General features: G+C 39.9%; 1 pseudogene; it reads right to left on the bottom strand.

Annotated features, from left to right (window-relative positions):
• Positions 1 to 2,825: 2,825 nt before the first annotated feature.
• LOC127077198 (uncharacterized) lies at positions 2,826 to 2,925 on the bottom strand (annotated as a pseudogene).
• Positions 2,926 to 17,401: the final 14,476 nt, after the last annotated feature.

The following is a 17,401-nucleotide window of genomic DNA, read 5'->3' as shown; positions in this document are numbered from 1 at the left end:
ATATAGAGAGAGAGCTAGGGTTTGTGTCTTGTTTAGTCATAAGACTTGTAAGCCATTCAAGTCATCCATTGATGATTGAATTGGTCTGATTTGTGGTTGTAATTTGTCACTCTAAAGCTGTTAAGCAAGAGTGTGTGTCTACTTGATCAAAGTTGTGAAGCAAGATCAAGTGTGTGTCTACTTGATCAAAGTTGTGAAGCAAGATCAAGTGTTTGCCTTCTTGATTGAAACTGTGAAGTAAAATCAAGAGTGTGTTATTGAAAAGTGTTTTCTTTTCTCAAGGGATTGTTGTTTAAGATCACATGTGTGATTGTAGGGAAGTGAGTGGGTTCTCATATCTAAGAGTGCTTAGGTAGAAATTGCACGGGTAGAGATTAGGTGAGAAAGACTGTAACTTGTTGAAGTGTGATAACACGAAATTATATCATATTTTAGGACTTAATTCCATTAAATTCTATGACTATTTATTTCGGTTTACTGCATTTTATGAGATATTATGTGGTATTTTCTTCCTATTTGTCTCAGGTAGTCTACTTTGAAGAACAAGTGAAAATGGAAGAAAAGGAGGTGCAAAAAGGAGAGAAAAGGAACCAAATGCCAAAGCCCAGCCCAAAGCGCACAAGTCACCAATGCTGTGCCTGTGACGGGCGTCACAGGGTGTGTGACGAGCGTCACGCAAAACAACCTTGTGACGGACGTCACACATGGTGTGACGAGCGTCACACCGTTCCACTACTTTTTTGGCGCAAGTAACGCCCTCAGAAGACTTGAAGAGACGTTGAGGAGTTGGTGTCCTATATCCACGCCGTGCATTTAGCCACATTGAATACGTTGGGAAAGGAAAAGCAGTTGCCAGCACCAATATAAATAGCTACATCAAAAACCTAAGAGGGTTCCTGGATTTCTCGGTTTTTCCACGCTCACATTTCCGAAGCTTTGCCAATTTTCTTTTTACGCCTTTTGCTTACTTTTCTTTTCCAGCAACTTAACATTGTTTATTTATTTCTTTTGCAAGTTCTACATTCTTTTTCCCTTGCAATTTACCTTTCCCTTTTTAGCATTTAGATATTTTTCGCATAATAGTTTCTACACCGAAAACTATTGTGCAACTTTTTATCGGATCTAACCTTACGTTAGATTCTAGTTTTATTTCCTTGGTTTAATTTATTGTTTAATTGAAGAATCGAAGAACAAATCCTACCGGCTTGTGGTGGAGTGTTCAAGACTATTGTATTACGCATTCAGGTTCTTTAATCATTATTTAATGTTTTGTTTTATTATTTATCTATATTATCTGCCTGGAATGAGTCTGTTTATGCATGATATGTATTCTTGTTTATTTAGCATGTCTGGCTAATTCGCCTAGGTATCGGTATGTAAAGTAAGCAGAATAAGGATCAAGACTGAGTCGGTCTATTTAAACTTAAAATTAAAATCAATCTTTTTACGGTCTCAACTTACAGGTTTAATAACAAGATTTTTTACAAAAAGTAAAGGACATAAAGAAGTTAAAATCAATAGAGCGAGAGTTTGAGGTTTTAACTGGACAGTGTAAGTTAGGCATTAATTCTAGATCAGGGCGAGAGCAAGTTTTAGAGTTAATTAAATTCTGACCTTTTCCAAAAAGTATTTTTAAAGATTGAATGTGAGGACGAGAGTTAAGCATTTGGATTTAATTGTATAACCTAAGTCAACAGAGCGAGAGTTTGAGATAAGGGTGTTTAAAACGGTCAGTGTTTTCTTAAAAAGAGTTTCTGCAACTTTATTGCTTTCAAAATATGGTTTTTGACTTAATTATAAGTGACAGCTACATTAATATAAAATCATGGTTTATTCAACAGAGCGAGAGTTTGAGATAAAACCTTTAACCAATAAAGTTAACTGAAACGATTTATTTTAAAACCAAGAAACCGACAAAGACTTGATTCCCTAGTTTTGACGAACTACATACCGATATCCGTTTTATTAATATTTAATTTAGATCTTAGTTTAGCTCTTAGTTTTTCCCCCAAACAATCAAACATTTCTCACCTTAGATTTACGTAGTAACCTTAGATAACGGTATATCGATTCATAAGTCCCTGTGGGATCGATATCTTTTAAAACTACGCGATAGAACTGTGCACTTGCAGTTTGTATCCCATTCTCGACTCACACAGTCGAGCGATCAAGTTTTTGGCGCCGTTGCCGGGGACTTTTATTTAATCGATATCGTAACTCTTCCGTTACGCTGTAGAGACTAAGGTTTCTCTTTCTTCTATTCTTTCTTTCGTTGATTTGTATGCCACGCACTCGCTCACAAGGCGAACCGCTCTATTTACGAATCAACGATATCAAGCTGTATCTCCGAGTCTTACGACGAATTCGGGAATATCGTGCTGCAAACAATCTCCCTCCTATAGACTTTCCTGATCTCAAAGATCTTCCTTCTTTAACCGAGATGGCAGAACCAGCTCGTGCTCTTAGAGATTACGCCGCTCCATCGCAAGACGAGCCGCATTCAAGTATTGCTCCACCCGCAATCGAAGCAAACAACTTCGAACTAAAACCTTCGCTGTTGCAGGCTGTGCAACAGAACCAATTCTCTGGAAATCCTACCGAGGATCCAAACCTTCATTTATCCGTATTTGTCCAATACGCTGATACCGTTAAAGCTAATGGTGTCACTTCAGAGGCAATTCGACTTCGTCTTTTTCCTTTCTCATTAAGAGATAGCGCTAGAAGATGGCTTTAATCTCTCCCTTCCAACTCAGTCACCACCTGGAACGAGTTGAAGAAAGTTTTTCTTGCCCGATACTTTCCGCCAAGCAAAACAGCTATGTTAAGAGCCCAGATAAACGGATTTAAACAGAAAGACAACGAGTCTCTTTTCGAAGCATGGGAAAGATACAAAGACATGATGAGACTTTGCCCACACCATGGTTTGGAAGACTGGTTAGTAATTCACACATTTTATAATGGTCTCTTATACAACACAAGGTTAACAATAGACGCCGCTGCAGGTGGTGCACTAATGAACAAACCTTATGCTGATGCTTACCAGCTTATCGAGAGCATGGCCCAAAACCACTATCAGTGGGGAACCGAACGAACAACGGTGGAAAAACCTCAAACGAAAACTGGCATGTACGAGATAAGTAACCTTGATCACGTTAATGCAAAAGTGGATGCTTTGGTCCAAAAAATTGAAAGTTTAAACGTATCACCTCCAGCCGCCGTGGTTGCTATAACTCAGAATTGCGAGGTCTGTGGAATCCAAGGCCACACTCCTACGGACTGTCAACTTTTGACTGGAATCCAAGCAGAGCAAGTGAACTATGCTCAAGGAAGCCCCTATTCGAATACCTATAACCCAAATTGGAAGAACCATCCAAACTTTTCATATAAGAGTAATAATGCTTTGTACGCACCTGGACAGTCTCCAAATCAAGCCCCATCTATACCTCCGGGATATCAGAAACCAAATCCATCCATGCCTAACAATAATACCCCTAGAAAATCCAACTTGGAAATCATGATGGAAAACTTTATAGCTTCCCAACAACAAACCAATAAAGATTTCTTAAACCAGAACATACACACTGGCGAACAACTTAAACAACTAGCAAGCAAAGTAGATGCCTTGGCTACCCATAACAAAATGCTGGAAACACAAATATCTCAAGTAGCTCAACAACAAGCACCTACTGCTGCCCCAACTGGTACATTCCCTGGACAGCCCCAACCTAATCCGAGAAGCCAAGCTCATGCAATTATATTAAGAAGTGGAACGGAAGTGGAAGGACCGTCTGATCCAAGGATAGAAAACCAAAACCCTAAGAAATCAACTGAGGAAAGTGAACCTAAGGAAAAGGAAGAGAGTAATAAGGAAACCCTAGAAAAGAAGGAACCTTATGTACCTCCACCACCTTACAAACCACCTATCCCTTACCCTCAAAGGCTTGTTAAAACCAAAGATGCGGGCCAATTTAGAAAATTTGTTGACCTCCTTAAACAATTAAACGTTACAATTCCGTTCACCGAAGCTATTACGCAGATGCCCTCATATGCTAAATTCTTAAAAGAAATCCTTTCTAATAAGAGGAAACTTGAGGATAGCGAAACTGTTACACTCCCTGCCGAATGTAGCGCTATAATCCAAAACATGCCTCCTAAACTCAAGGATCCGGGTAGTTTCTCTATACCCTGTCACATAGGAAAATTTGTCATCGACAAAGCTTTATGCGATTTAGGAGCCGGAATTAGCGTTATGCCTTTATCCATATGCAAGAAACTGGAAATGGGAGAATTAAGACCAACCAAAATGTCTGTGCAACTAGCAGATCGTTCCATCAAATATCCTGTAGGAATCCTTGAAAACGTTCCCGTACGCATAGGTCAGTTTTACATTCCCACTGACTTTACAATTATGGACATTAGAGAAGATGATACTACGCCTATTATACTAGGAAGACCGTTCTTAGCAACTGCCGGTGCAATCATAGACGTAAAACGAGGACGACTCACCTTCGAAGTAGGTGAAGAGAAAATTGAATTCATTCTTTCCCAATTCTTGAAAGCACCTGCAATAGAAGATACATGTTACTTCATGGATATCATCGATGAATGCATAAAAGAAGCAGAGTTAGGAGAAGACAAATCATCAGACTATCTTTTAGAGGACAAATCTAACCAATGTTTAGCAATAACACCGGACCCTACGCAATGTCTTAACAAACCAACCCCTGACCTGAAAACACTTCCCAAAAATCTGAGATATGAATTCCTAGACTTAGAACTTGAACGACCTGTGATAGTTAATGCAGATCTAGGAAGACTCGAAACAGAAAAACTCTTACATATCTTAAGGAAGTACCCCACCGCACTAGGATACCACATCACCGATCTTAAAGGAATAAGCCCTTCTATTTGTATGCACTGCATCATGTTAGAAGAAGACTGTAAAACCTCTAGGGAACACCAGAGAAGACTAAATCCGATCCTGAGTGAGGTAGTAAAGAAAGAAATAACCAAGTTATTGGAAGCAGGTATTATATATCCTATATCTGATAGCAAATGGGTTAGCCCTATACACGTTGTACCAAAGAAAGGAGGCATAACCGTTATTGAAAACGAAAAAGGAGAAACTATAACTAAACGAATCGAATCGGGATGGAGAATGTGCATTGATTATAGGAAACTAAACAAAGCAACCCGAAAAGATCATTTCCCTTTACCATTCATTGACCAAATGTTAGAACGATTAGCAAAACATTCACATTTATGTTATCTAGACGGTTATTCAGGCTTCTTTCAAATATCAATTCACCCGGATGACCAAGAAAAGACAACGTTCACATGCCCTTTTGGTACCTTCGCTTATAGACGAATGCTGTTTGGTCTGTGTAATGCCCCTGCAACCTTTCAAAGATGCATGATGGCAATTTTCGCCGACTTTCTCGAAAACATCATGGAAGTATTCATGGATGACTTTTCTGTATACGGACAAAGTTTCGAAGAATGCCTTGAAAACCTAGAAAGAGTCCTTGAGCGATGTGTGAAAGTAAACTTAGTACTTAACTGGGAAAAGTGCCACTTTATGGTACAAGAAGGAATTGTTTTAGGACACATCATCTCGAACAGAGGAATTGAAGTAGACAAAGCCAAAATAGAGGTAATCGAAAATCTTCAACCCCCAAGAACCGTGAGGGAAGTACGAAGCTTTTTAGGACACGCCGGTTTTTACCGACGATTCATCAAAGACTTCTCTAAGATAACTAAACCTCTAACCGGACTATTGATGAAAGATGCCGAATTCATATTCGACGATAACTGTTTAAAAGCATTTCAAACTCTTAAACAAGCATTGATCTCAGCACCCATAATGCAGACACCAGACTGGAATGAACCATTCGAAATAATGTGCGATGCCAGTGATTATGCTGTAGGTGCTGTTTTAGGACAAAGAAAGGATAAAAAGCTTCACGTTATATATTACGCAAGCAGAACCCTGGATGAAGCGCAAATGAATTACGCCACTACCGAGAAAGAACTCCTAGCAGTGGTATTTGCGCTAGATAAATTTCGTTCTTACTTGGTAGGAGCCAAAATAATAGTTTACACCGATCACGCTGCTATCAGGTACCTTTTAACAAAAAAAGACGCTAAACCTAGACTCCTAAGATGGATCTTGTTGCTACAAGAATTCGACTTAGAAATCAAGGACAAGAAAGGAACTGAAAACGTAGTAGCAGACCATCTCTCTAGACTTGAGAACCTTGAACCGGAAAGAACATCAATTAATGATGATTTCTCGTATGACAAACTTATAGCTACTTTGGAAGAGAACAACTCCGACATGCGAGTAGAAACCACCTTAGCTATATCCGTCACACCATGGTACGCTGATCTAGTCAATTATTTAGCTGCCGGAATAGTTCCACCTACTTTATCTTACCAGCAGAAGAAACGATTCTTCTACGACATAAAACACTATTACTGGGATGATCCCTTACTTTTCAAAAGAGGCCCCGATGGTATTTTCCGTCGATGTATACCCGAAGAAGAGGTAGAAAATATAATCCAACACTGCCACTCCGCTCCTTATGGTGGACACACAAGTACATCCAAGACCTGCTCCAAAATCCTACAAGCTGGCTTTTATTGGCCAACTATATGGAAGGACGTACATGCGGCTATTAAGGAATGTGACAGATGTCAACGCACGGGAAACATATCTAGACGTGACGAGATGCCGCAAAAAGGTATTTTGGAAGTAGAGATTTTTGACGTGTGGGGGATAGACTTCATGGGACCTTTCCCATCCTCTTTCGGTAACAAATACATACTCGTGGCAGTTGACTACGTATCAAAATGGATCGAAGCTATAGCTTCCCCAACAAACGACACCCGAGTAGTAACTAGACTCTTTAAGAATATAATATTTCCGAGATTTGGCATCCCAAGAATAGTAGTCAGTGATGGTGGATCGCACTTTATATCCAAAGTACTCGAAAAACTACTACTTAAATATGGAGTAAGACATAGGATAGCGACACCTTACCACCCTCAAACCAGTGGACAAGTGGAAGTATCTAACAGAGAAATCAAGCAAATACTAGAAAAAACGGTCGCCACTTCAAGGAAAGATTGGTCATTGAAATTACCAGAAGCTTTGTGGGCATACCGAACTGCTTATAAAACCCCCATAGGGACGACCCCATTTAAGCTCATTTATGGAAAATCCTGTCACCTCCCGGTAGAATTAGAACATAAAGCCTATTGGGCTATTAGAAATTTAAATTTGAATTATAAAGCCGCCGGTGAAAAGAGAATCCTTGACATAAACGAATTAGAGGAACTCAGAAGAGACGCCTATGAAAATGCCAGAATCTATAAAGAAAGAACAAAACAATGGCATGACAAGCGTATATCAAGGAAAATCTTCAAGCAAGGCGACGCAGTACTTTTATTTAACTCTAGACTAAAATTATTCCCGGGAAAACTACGATCCAGATGGTCAGGGCCTTTTCATATCACTAAAGTCTTTCCCAGTGGAGCGGTAGAAATAAAAGGAAAATCTACAGAACCGTTCACCGTAAACGGGCAACGTCTGAAACACTATCACTTTGCGGAAACCAACGAGGATTCGCAAATCCTGCACTTAGACGAAACGCCCCCAGGACCTATAGATTATATTTAACAGTTTCTTTGTCGAGCTTGCGACATTTAAACAAAGCGCTTAGTGGGAGACAACCCACAAATTAATGTGTTATTTTATTATTCTATTATTATCATTTCCCTATTTCTTTCTTAATTATTCTTTTAATTTCTGTTTAGTATTCATTCTTGATTTATTCAAAAAAAAAAGAAAATATATATATATAAATAACAATAATAATTTTTTCTTCTTTCGGCATTTGGCCAAATCCTGACTTAAACTCATGTTTTCTTTTCTCTAGACTAACACTAACCAGATGGGACATATTGATCGTATGGGTATCAAGTTCAGAGGAATGGCTCAGAAACAAAAGTTTGAAGAACTAGCCGCTAGAGAGATGCTACCTAGTTTATATGCTGATGATTGGACTATGACTGCCCTTGGACTGAGACAGAGTGTCCTGTATTTGCTGAATCAGATAGGATGGGAGACCTCCCCTATCCTGAGACATTTCACCACCTACCGGAGACTCACACTAGAATTCCTTAGCTCATTAATCTATCTACCCAGCCATGGAAAAGGAATTAGCAGAGGTTTTATCCAGTTCAGAATGTTCAATATGGAGTACCAATTTAATATTAGAGACTTCACCAACCTTTTGGGTTTCCCTACCTCCTTTGATACATTCACTGTAAGCCAGGAAGAACTTTTTGAATATAGAGAGCTTGAACACTTTTGGGGTAGGCTGACTGGAAATGATGAGCCCGAAGAACATGAGTTTCTCTCTGGAAACATACACAACCCGGCCTTTCGCTATTTCCATAAGATCCTGACCCACACTTTATTTGGGAAGAAGCCAAATAGTACTTCAGTTTCACGTGATGAACTCTTCATCATATTTTGTGCTTCCCAGAACCGTCCAGTAAACGGTGCCACTTTTATGTTAGCTAATTTGGACCACCTTATCCAGGATGAGAGAGCACCCATTAGAATAGGCAGTTTGATAACTATGATAGGTAATGCTATTGGATTACGTCAGCCTATGCTTGACCTTAGCCCTTTTGGTGGCATTACTACTATGAGTATACCTTTCCTCTTCAACACTATGTTTATAGCAAACCTAGGGACTGATGAGTTTGAGCTTATTATTGATAACCAGGTTCTCTGCCTATTCACCTTGCCCGATCCTAGGACTAGTGTTCATAACCAAAGGAACTGGCTCTATAACCTGAATGAAACCCCAACTCCTGCTAGATCCACTGAATCCATCCAGGATTATGAGATTTGTAATGACTATGAGAATTATGTTGACCAGATCCCTCATGCTGAATCTGACCCTCAGACACCATCCGGCTATTATGATATTGACCCTCCTCCTCAGCCTGTTCCGACCGAAGAATCAGCCATACCTGACCTCCGACATCATATGCCCGGAACTGATTATAACACCGCCATTGAAGCTTTGATGTCAGAACAAGACGCCCTCAGAGGAGAATTTACTAACATGAGACAAGAAGTTCTAGGATACATGAGCAGTATGACGAATCAGTTCCACGAGTTGCTACATCATGTTAACTCTTTTGCTCCTCCGGCCAGAGATCGTACAGAGGGATAGAGTTTAGTTATTTTTCTAAGTTATTTAGTTTTAAGTTAGATTATTTATTAATGTTATTTGAATTCATGTTTATTTCTCTTTCATTTCATTGTTTTCCTTTCCTGTATTACATTTTGATCATTTTTATTGAAGCTGTTTATTTAATTTTATTATGCAATAGCTATTATGCTCTACTGTTGCTACCTATGAATTATTACTATACAAAGCAGATTAAGCGTGCACAATAAATTAAACTGCAGACTAAACTGATCATAAGCGAAACAAAACTAATAAATTCACCAACCAAAGTAATTCTGTGAAACGCTACTGAGGCCTTTCCAAAAAGGAATGTGTGACGAGCGTCACACATCTTGTGACGGACGGCATGCCTATTGCCTGTTACGAGCGTCACACCCCTGTGACGAGCGTAACACTCCTCAGACTAGTGAACGTTAAGGAGCCGTTGGAGACGAACGTTACACCTTTAACTTTTTACCTTCCCCATTCATTTTTCATTTAACCACACTTAATTACTTTTCAACCACTTTTTCTTTCCACCTTCCAAATTCTTCTCCTATAAATACCCACCAAACCTTCCTTCATTCACCACAAAACAATTCTCTCCTATCAAATACATTTCTTTTTTCTTTCCAAATCACCCCTTCAAAATTCATCACAATGGCGGGAAATCAGAATTTCGGAAATATCATCTTCCGATCCGTAGATGACAATTATCAGAGGGAGCAATTCGAGCGTTTCCAACAGCGAGGCGTCGCTTCCACCAGGTACCCCGATTTAACCTGTTTACAACAATTAGGCCTACTCCAAGGTATCGAATGGATGCTCCGTCAAGCCAACCTAACCTTCCTTTGCACTCATAATCAACCCACCTACCCATCCCTAACCTTAGAATTCTTAAGTTCATACGACTACACCACTCCCGCCGGTGAAGACGAATTTCTAACCGGTACCGCAACCTTCCGAATGTTTAACACCGAGTACTCCTTAACCCAAAACCAATTGAGTACCATGCTACAATTTCCCACAGAAGGTCTGCTGCACGCCAGAATCCCTCCAACCTCAAACTGGAACACAGTTGGCGTTTTTGGCCTTTTTAAGAAAATTTCCGGTATAGATACCTACAACTGGGAAGAGCTCCTTCTCTCCCATATACATAACCCCACTATCCGGTACTTTATCCGCATTTTGCAAAACACAATTTTTGGAAGGCCAAACAACAGCAAGGTCAACTCAAAGGAACTATTTTTCCTCCAGTGCGTCTTCGAACCAGATACTCAGGTAAACGCCGCCTCCTTTCTCTTTCATCATATCCGCACCTTATGTGCTAGAGGCAGGCAACCTTTTATAATTGGTGGATTAATCACCACCATAGCACTTGGCCTAAACCTAGGGGATAAACTCCAAACTTTAGAATCCCTACCTCACCTATCTATGGATATCAGCTACTGTCGATCCAGCCGCTTGATTAAGAACAGAGTAGGCGGAGGATATTATCTTATGGTGAACAACCAGGCAGTCCCAAGCGTGGTTCTACCAAATACTGCCCTCACTGATGTCACAAACCCCGACCGCCACCTCTACGATCTAAACGCTCCCGAAACCACCGAGCCTTCACAAACAAACCCGCAAACAGATGAGTTTGAAGAAATGGAACAAGGTGATCATCCGCCTACACAACAGTCAGTCCCGCTCAACCCTTCCAGTAATGCAACCGGCCCATCCTCCCAACGTCGTCGACGAAGAAGGCCTGCAACCAACGACGACATTATGGATGCTATCGATGGTATGCAGGCACAGAATGTCGAAATGCTGCAGATGATGCGTCAAATGCAACAGCAACAGGATGCTAGGAATGCCATAACCGACCAGCGGTTTACTGAGTTGTTTAGCAGGTTCGACAACTTAGACTTACGTCAGAGATCACCAGGTCCAAGAACCAGAGGCGGAAGACAACCTTAGTTGTAGTTTCTTTTTCCTTTCCATATTGTATTTCATTTCCTTAAAACATTGGGGACAATGTTTGATCTAAGTATGGGGGAGTTTGATAACACGAAATTATATCATATTTTAGGACTTAATTCCATTAAATTCTATGACTATTTATTTCGGTTTACTGCATTTTATGAGATATTACGTGGTATTTTCTTCCTATTTGTCTCAGGTAGTCTACTTTGAAGAACAAGTGAAAATGGAAGAAAAGGAGGTGCAAAAAGGAGAGAAAAGGAACCAAATGCCAAAGCCCAGCCCAAAGCGCACAAGTCACCAATGCTGTGCCTGTGACGGGCGTCACAGGGTGTGTGACGAGCGTCACGTAAAACAACCTTGTGACGGACGTCACACATGGTGTGACGAGCGTCACACCGTTCCACTACTTTTTTGGCGCAAGTAACGCCCTCAGAAGACTTGAAGAGACGTTGAGGAGTTGGTGTCCTATATCCACGCCGTGCATTTAGCCACATTGAATACGTTGGGAAAGGAAAAGCAGTTGCCAGCACCAATATAAATAGCTACATCAAAAACCTAAGAGGGTTCCTGGATTTCTCGGTTTTTCCACGCTCACATTGCCGAAGCTTTGCCAATTTTCTTTTTACGCCTTTTGCTTATTTTTCTTTTCCAGCAACTTAACATTGTTTATTTATTTCTTTTGCAAGTTCTACATTCTTTTTCCCTTGCAATTTACCTTTCCCTTTTTAGCATTTAGATATTTTTCGCATAATAGTTTCTACACCGGAAACTATTGTGCAACTTTTTATCGGATCTAACCTTACGTTAGATTCTAGTTTTATTTCCTTGGTTTAATTTATTGTTTAATTGAAGAATCGAAGAACAAATCCTACCGGCTTGTGGTGGAGTGTTCAAGACTATTGTATTACGCATTCAGGTTCTTTAATCATTATTTAATGTTTTGTTTTACTATTTATCTATATTATCTGCCTGGAATGAGTCTGTTTATGCATGATATGTATTCTTGTTTATTTAGCATGTCTGGCTAATTCGCCTAGGTATCGGTATGTAAAGTAAGCAGAATAAGGATCAAGACTGAGTCGGTCTATTTAAACTTAAAATTAAAATCAATCTTTTTACGGTCTCAACTTACAGGTTTAATAACAAGATTTTTTACAAAAAGTAAAGGACATAAAGAAGTTAAAATCAATAGAGCGAGAGTTTGAGGTTTTAACTGGACAGTGTAAGTTAGGCATTAATTCTAGATCAGGGCGAGAGCAAGTTTTAGAGTTAATTAAATTCTGACCTTTACGGCCTCACATTCAATCTTGCTCTCGCCCTGATCTAGAATTAATGCCTAACTTACACTGTCCAGTTAAAACCTCAAACTCTCGCTCTATTGATTTTAACTTCTTTATGTCCTTTACTTTTTGTAAAAAATCTTGTTATTAAACCTGTAAGTTGAGACCGTAAAAAGATTGATTTTAATTTTAAGTTTAAATAGACCGACTCAGTCTTGATCCTTATTCTGCTTACTTTACATACCGATACCTAGGCGAATTAGCCAGACATGCTAAATAAACAAGAATACATATCATGCATAAACAGACTCATTCCAGGCAGATAATATAGATAAATAATAAAACAAAACATTAAATAATGATTAAAGAACCTGAATGCGTAATACAATAGTCTTGAACACTCCACCACAAGCCGGTAGGATTTGTTCTTCGATTCTTCAATTAAACAATAAATTAAACCAAGGAAATAAAACTAGAATCTAACGTAAGGTTAGATCCGATAAAAAGTTGCACAATAGTTTCCGGTGTAGAAACTATTATGCGAAAAATATCTAAATGCTAAAAAGGGAAAGGTAAATTGCAAGGGAAAAGAATGTAGAACTTGCAAAAGAAATAAATAAACAATGTTAAGTTGCTGGAAAAGAAAAATAAGCAAAAGGCGTAAAAAGAAAATTGGCAAAGCTTCGGCAATGTGAGCGTGGAAAAACCAAGAAATCGAGGAACCCTCTTAGGTTTTTGATGTAGCTATTTATATTGGTGCTGGCAACTACTTTTCCTTTCCCAACGTATTCAATGTGGCTAAATGCACGGCGTGGATATAGGACACCAACTCCTCAACGTCTCTTCAAGTCTTCTGAGGGCGTTACTTGCGCCAAAAAAGTAGTGGAACGGTGTGACGCTCGTCACACCATGTGTGACGTCCGTCACAAGGTTGTTTTACGTGACGCTCGTCACACACCCTGTGACGCCCGTCACAGGCACAGCATTGGTGACTTGTGCGCTTTGGGCTGGGCTTTGGCATTTGGTTCCTTTTCTCTCCTTTTTGCACCTCCTTTTCTTCCATTTTCACTTGTTCTTCAAAGTAGACTACCTGAGACAAATAGGAAGAAAATACCACGTAATATCTCATAAAATGCAGTAAACCGAAATAAATAGTCATAGAATTTAATGGAATTAAGTCCTAAAATATGATATAATTTCGTGTTATCAAACTCCCCCATACTTAGATCAAACATTGTCCCCAATGTTTTAAGGAAATGAAATACAATATGGAAAGGAAAAAGAAACTACAACTAAGGTTGTCTTCCGCCTCTGGTTCTTGGACCTGGTGATCTCTGACGTAAGTCTAAGTTGTCGAACCTGCTAAACAACTCAGTAAACCGCTGGTCGGTTATGGCATTCCTAGCATCCTGTTGCTGTTGCATTTGACGCATCATCTGCAGCATTTCGACATTCTGTGCCTGCATACCATCGATAGCATCCATAATGTCGTCGTTGGTTGCAGGCCTTCTTCGTCGACGACGTTGGGAGGATGGGCCGGTTGCATTACTGGAAGGGTTGAGCGGGACTGACTGTTGTGTAGGCGGATGATCACCTTGTTCCATTTCTTCAAACTCATCTGTTTGCGGGTTTGTTTGTGAAGGCTCGGTGGTTTCGGGAGCGTTTAGATCGTAGAGGTGGCGGTCGGGGTTTGTGACATCAGTGAGGGCAGTATTTGGTAGAACCACGCTTGGGACTGCCTGGTTGTTCACCATAAGATAATATCCTCCGCCTACTCTGTTCTTAATCAAGCGGCTGGATCGACAGTAGCTGATATCCATAGATAGGTGAGGTAGGGATTCTAAAGTTTGGAGTTTATCCCCTAGGTTTAGGCCAAGTGCTATGGTGGTGATTAATCCACCAATTATAAAAGGTTGCCTGCCTCTAGCACATAAGGTGCGGATATGATGAAAGAGAAAGGAGGCGGCGTTTACCTGAGTATCTGGTTCGAAGACGCACTGGAGGAAAAATAGTTCCTTTGAGTTGACCTTGCTGTTGTTTGGCCTTCCAAAAATTGTGTTTTGCAAAATGCGGATAAAGTACCGGATAGTGGAGTTATGTATATGGGAGAGAAGGAGCTCTTCCCAGTTGTAGGTATCTATACCGGAAATTTTCTTAAAAAGGCCAAAAACGCCAACTGTGTTCCAGTTTGAGGTTGGAGGGATTCTGGCGTGCAGCAGACCTTCTGTGGGAAATTGTAGCATGGTACTCAATTGGTTTTGGGTTAAGGAGTACTCGGTGTTAAACATTCGGAAGGTTGCGGTACCGGTTAGAAATTCGTCTTCACCGGCGGGAGTGGTGTAGTCGTATGAACTTAAGAATTCTAAGGTTAGGGATGGGTAGGTGGGTTGATTATGAGTGCAAAGGAAGGTTAGGTTGGCTTGACGGAGCATCCATTCGATACCTTGGAGTAGGCCTAATTGTTGTAAACAGGTTAAATCGGGGTACCTGGTGGAAGCGACGCCTCGCTGTTGGAAACGCTCGAATTGCTCCCTCTGATAATTGTCATCTACGGATCGGAAGATGATATTTCCGAAATTCTGATTTCCCGCCATTGTGATGAATTTTGAAGGGGTGATTTGGAAAGAAAAAAGAAATGTATTTGATAGGAGAGAATTGTTTTGTGGTGAATGAAGGAAGGTTTGGTGGGTATTTATAGGAGAAGAATTTGGAAGGTGGAAAGAAAAAGTGGTTGAAAAGTAATTAAGTGTGGTTAAATGAAAAATGAATGGGGAAGGTAAAAAGTTAAAGGTGTAACGTTCGTCTCCAACGGCTCCTTAACGTTCACTAGTCTGAGGAGTGTTACGCTCGTCACAGGGGTGTGACGCTCGTAACAGGCAATAGGCATGCCGTCCGTCACAAGATGTGTGACGCTCGTCACACATTCCTTTTTGGAAAGGCCTCAGTAGCGTTTCACAGAATTACTTTGGTTGGTGAATTTATTAGTTTTGTTTCGCTTATGATCAGTTTAGTCTGCAGTTTAATTTATTGTGCACGCTTAATCTGCTTTGTATAGTAATAATTCATAGGTAGCAACAGTAGAGCATAATAGCTATTGCATAATAAAATTAAATAAACAGCTTCAATAAAAATGATCATAATGTAATACAGGAAAGGAAAACAATGAAATGAAAGAGAAATAAACATGAATTCAAATAACATTAATAAATAATCTAACTTAAAACTAAATAACTTAGAAAAATAACTAAACTCTATCCCTCTGTACGATCTCTGGCCGGAGGAGCAAAAGAGTTAACATGATGTAGCAACTCGTGGAACTGATTCGTCATACTGCTCATGTATCCTAGAACTTCTTGTCTCATGTTAGTAAATTCTCCTCTGAGGGCGTCTTGTTCTGACATCAAAGCTTCAATGGCGGTGTTATAATCAGTTCCGGGCATATGATGTCGGAGGTCAGGTATGGCTGATTCTTCGGTCGGAACAGGCTGAGGAGGAGGGTCAATATCATAATAGCCGGATGGTGTCTGAGGGTCAGATTCAGCATGAGGGATCTGGTCAACATAATTCTCATAGTCATTACAAATCTCATAATCCTGGATGGATTCAGTGGATCTAGCAGGAGTTGGGGTTTCATTCAGGTTATAGAGCCAGTTCCTTTGGTTATGAACACTAGTCCTAGGATCGGGCAAGGTGAATAGGCAGAGAACCTGGTTATCAATAATAAGCTCAAACTCATCAGTCCCTAGGTTTGCTATAAACATAGTGTTGAAGAGGAAAGGTATACTCATAGTAGTAATGCCACCAAAAGGGCTAAGGTCAAGCATAGGCTGACGTAATCCAATAGCATTACCTATCATAGTTATCAAACCGCCTATTCTAATGGGTGCTCTCTCATCCTGGATAAGGTGGTCCAAATTAGCTAACATAAAAGTGGCACCGTTTACTGGACGGTTCTGGGAAGCACAAAATATGATGAAGAGTTCATCACGTGAAACTGAAGTACTATTTGGCTTCTTCCCAAATAAAGTGTGGGTCAGGATCTTATGGAAATAGCGAAAGGCCGGGTTGTGTATGTTTCCAGAGAGAAACTCATGTTCTTCGGGCTCATCATTTCCAGTCAGCCTACCCCAAAAGTGTTCAAGCTCTCTATATTCAAAAAGTTCTTCCTGGCTTACAGTGAATGTATCAAAGGAGGTAGGGAAACCCAAAAGGTTGGTGAAGTCTCTAATATTAAATTGGTACTCCATATTGAACATTCTGAACTGGATAAAACCTCTGCTAATTCCTTTTCCATGGCTGGGTAGATAGATTAATGAGCTAAGGAATTCTAGTGTGAGTCTCCGGTAGGTGGTGAAATGTCTCAGGATAGGGGAGGTCTCCCATCCTATCTGATTCAGCAAATACAGGACACTCTGTCTCAGTCCAAGGGCAGTCATAGCCCAATCATCAGCATATAAACTAGGTAGCATCTCTCTAGCGGCTAGTTCTTCAAACTTTTGTTTCTGAGCCATTCCTCTGAACTTGATACCCATACGATCAATATGTCCCATCTGGTTAGTGTTAGTCTAGAGAAAAGAAAACATGAGTTTAAGTCAGGATTTGGCCAAATGCCGAAAGAAGAAAAAATTATTATTGTTATTTATATATATATTTTTCTTTTTTTTTGAATAAATCAAGAATGAATACTAAACAGAAATTAAAAGAATAATTAAGAAAGAAATAGGGAAATGATAATAATAGAATAATAAAATAACAAATTAATTTGTGGGTTGTCTCCCACTAAGCGCTTTGTTTAAATGTCGCAAGCTCGACAAAGAAACTGTTAAATATAATCTATAGGTCCTGGGGGCGTTTCGTCTAAGTGCAGGATTTGCGAATCCTCGTTGGTTTCCGCAAAGTGAT

This window comes from Lathyrus oleraceus, chromosome 4 (assembly GCF_024323335.1).
Source record: "Lathyrus oleraceus cultivar Zhongwan6 chromosome 4, CAAS_Psat_ZW6_1.0, whole genome shotgun sequence".
In the NCBI taxonomy this organism is placed as follows: Eukaryota; Viridiplantae; Streptophyta; class Magnoliopsida; order Fabales; family Fabaceae; genus Lathyrus; species Lathyrus oleraceus.
The sequence above is the reverse complement of the archived record's forward strand: the minus strand, read 5'-3'. Positions and strand labels throughout refer to the sequence as shown.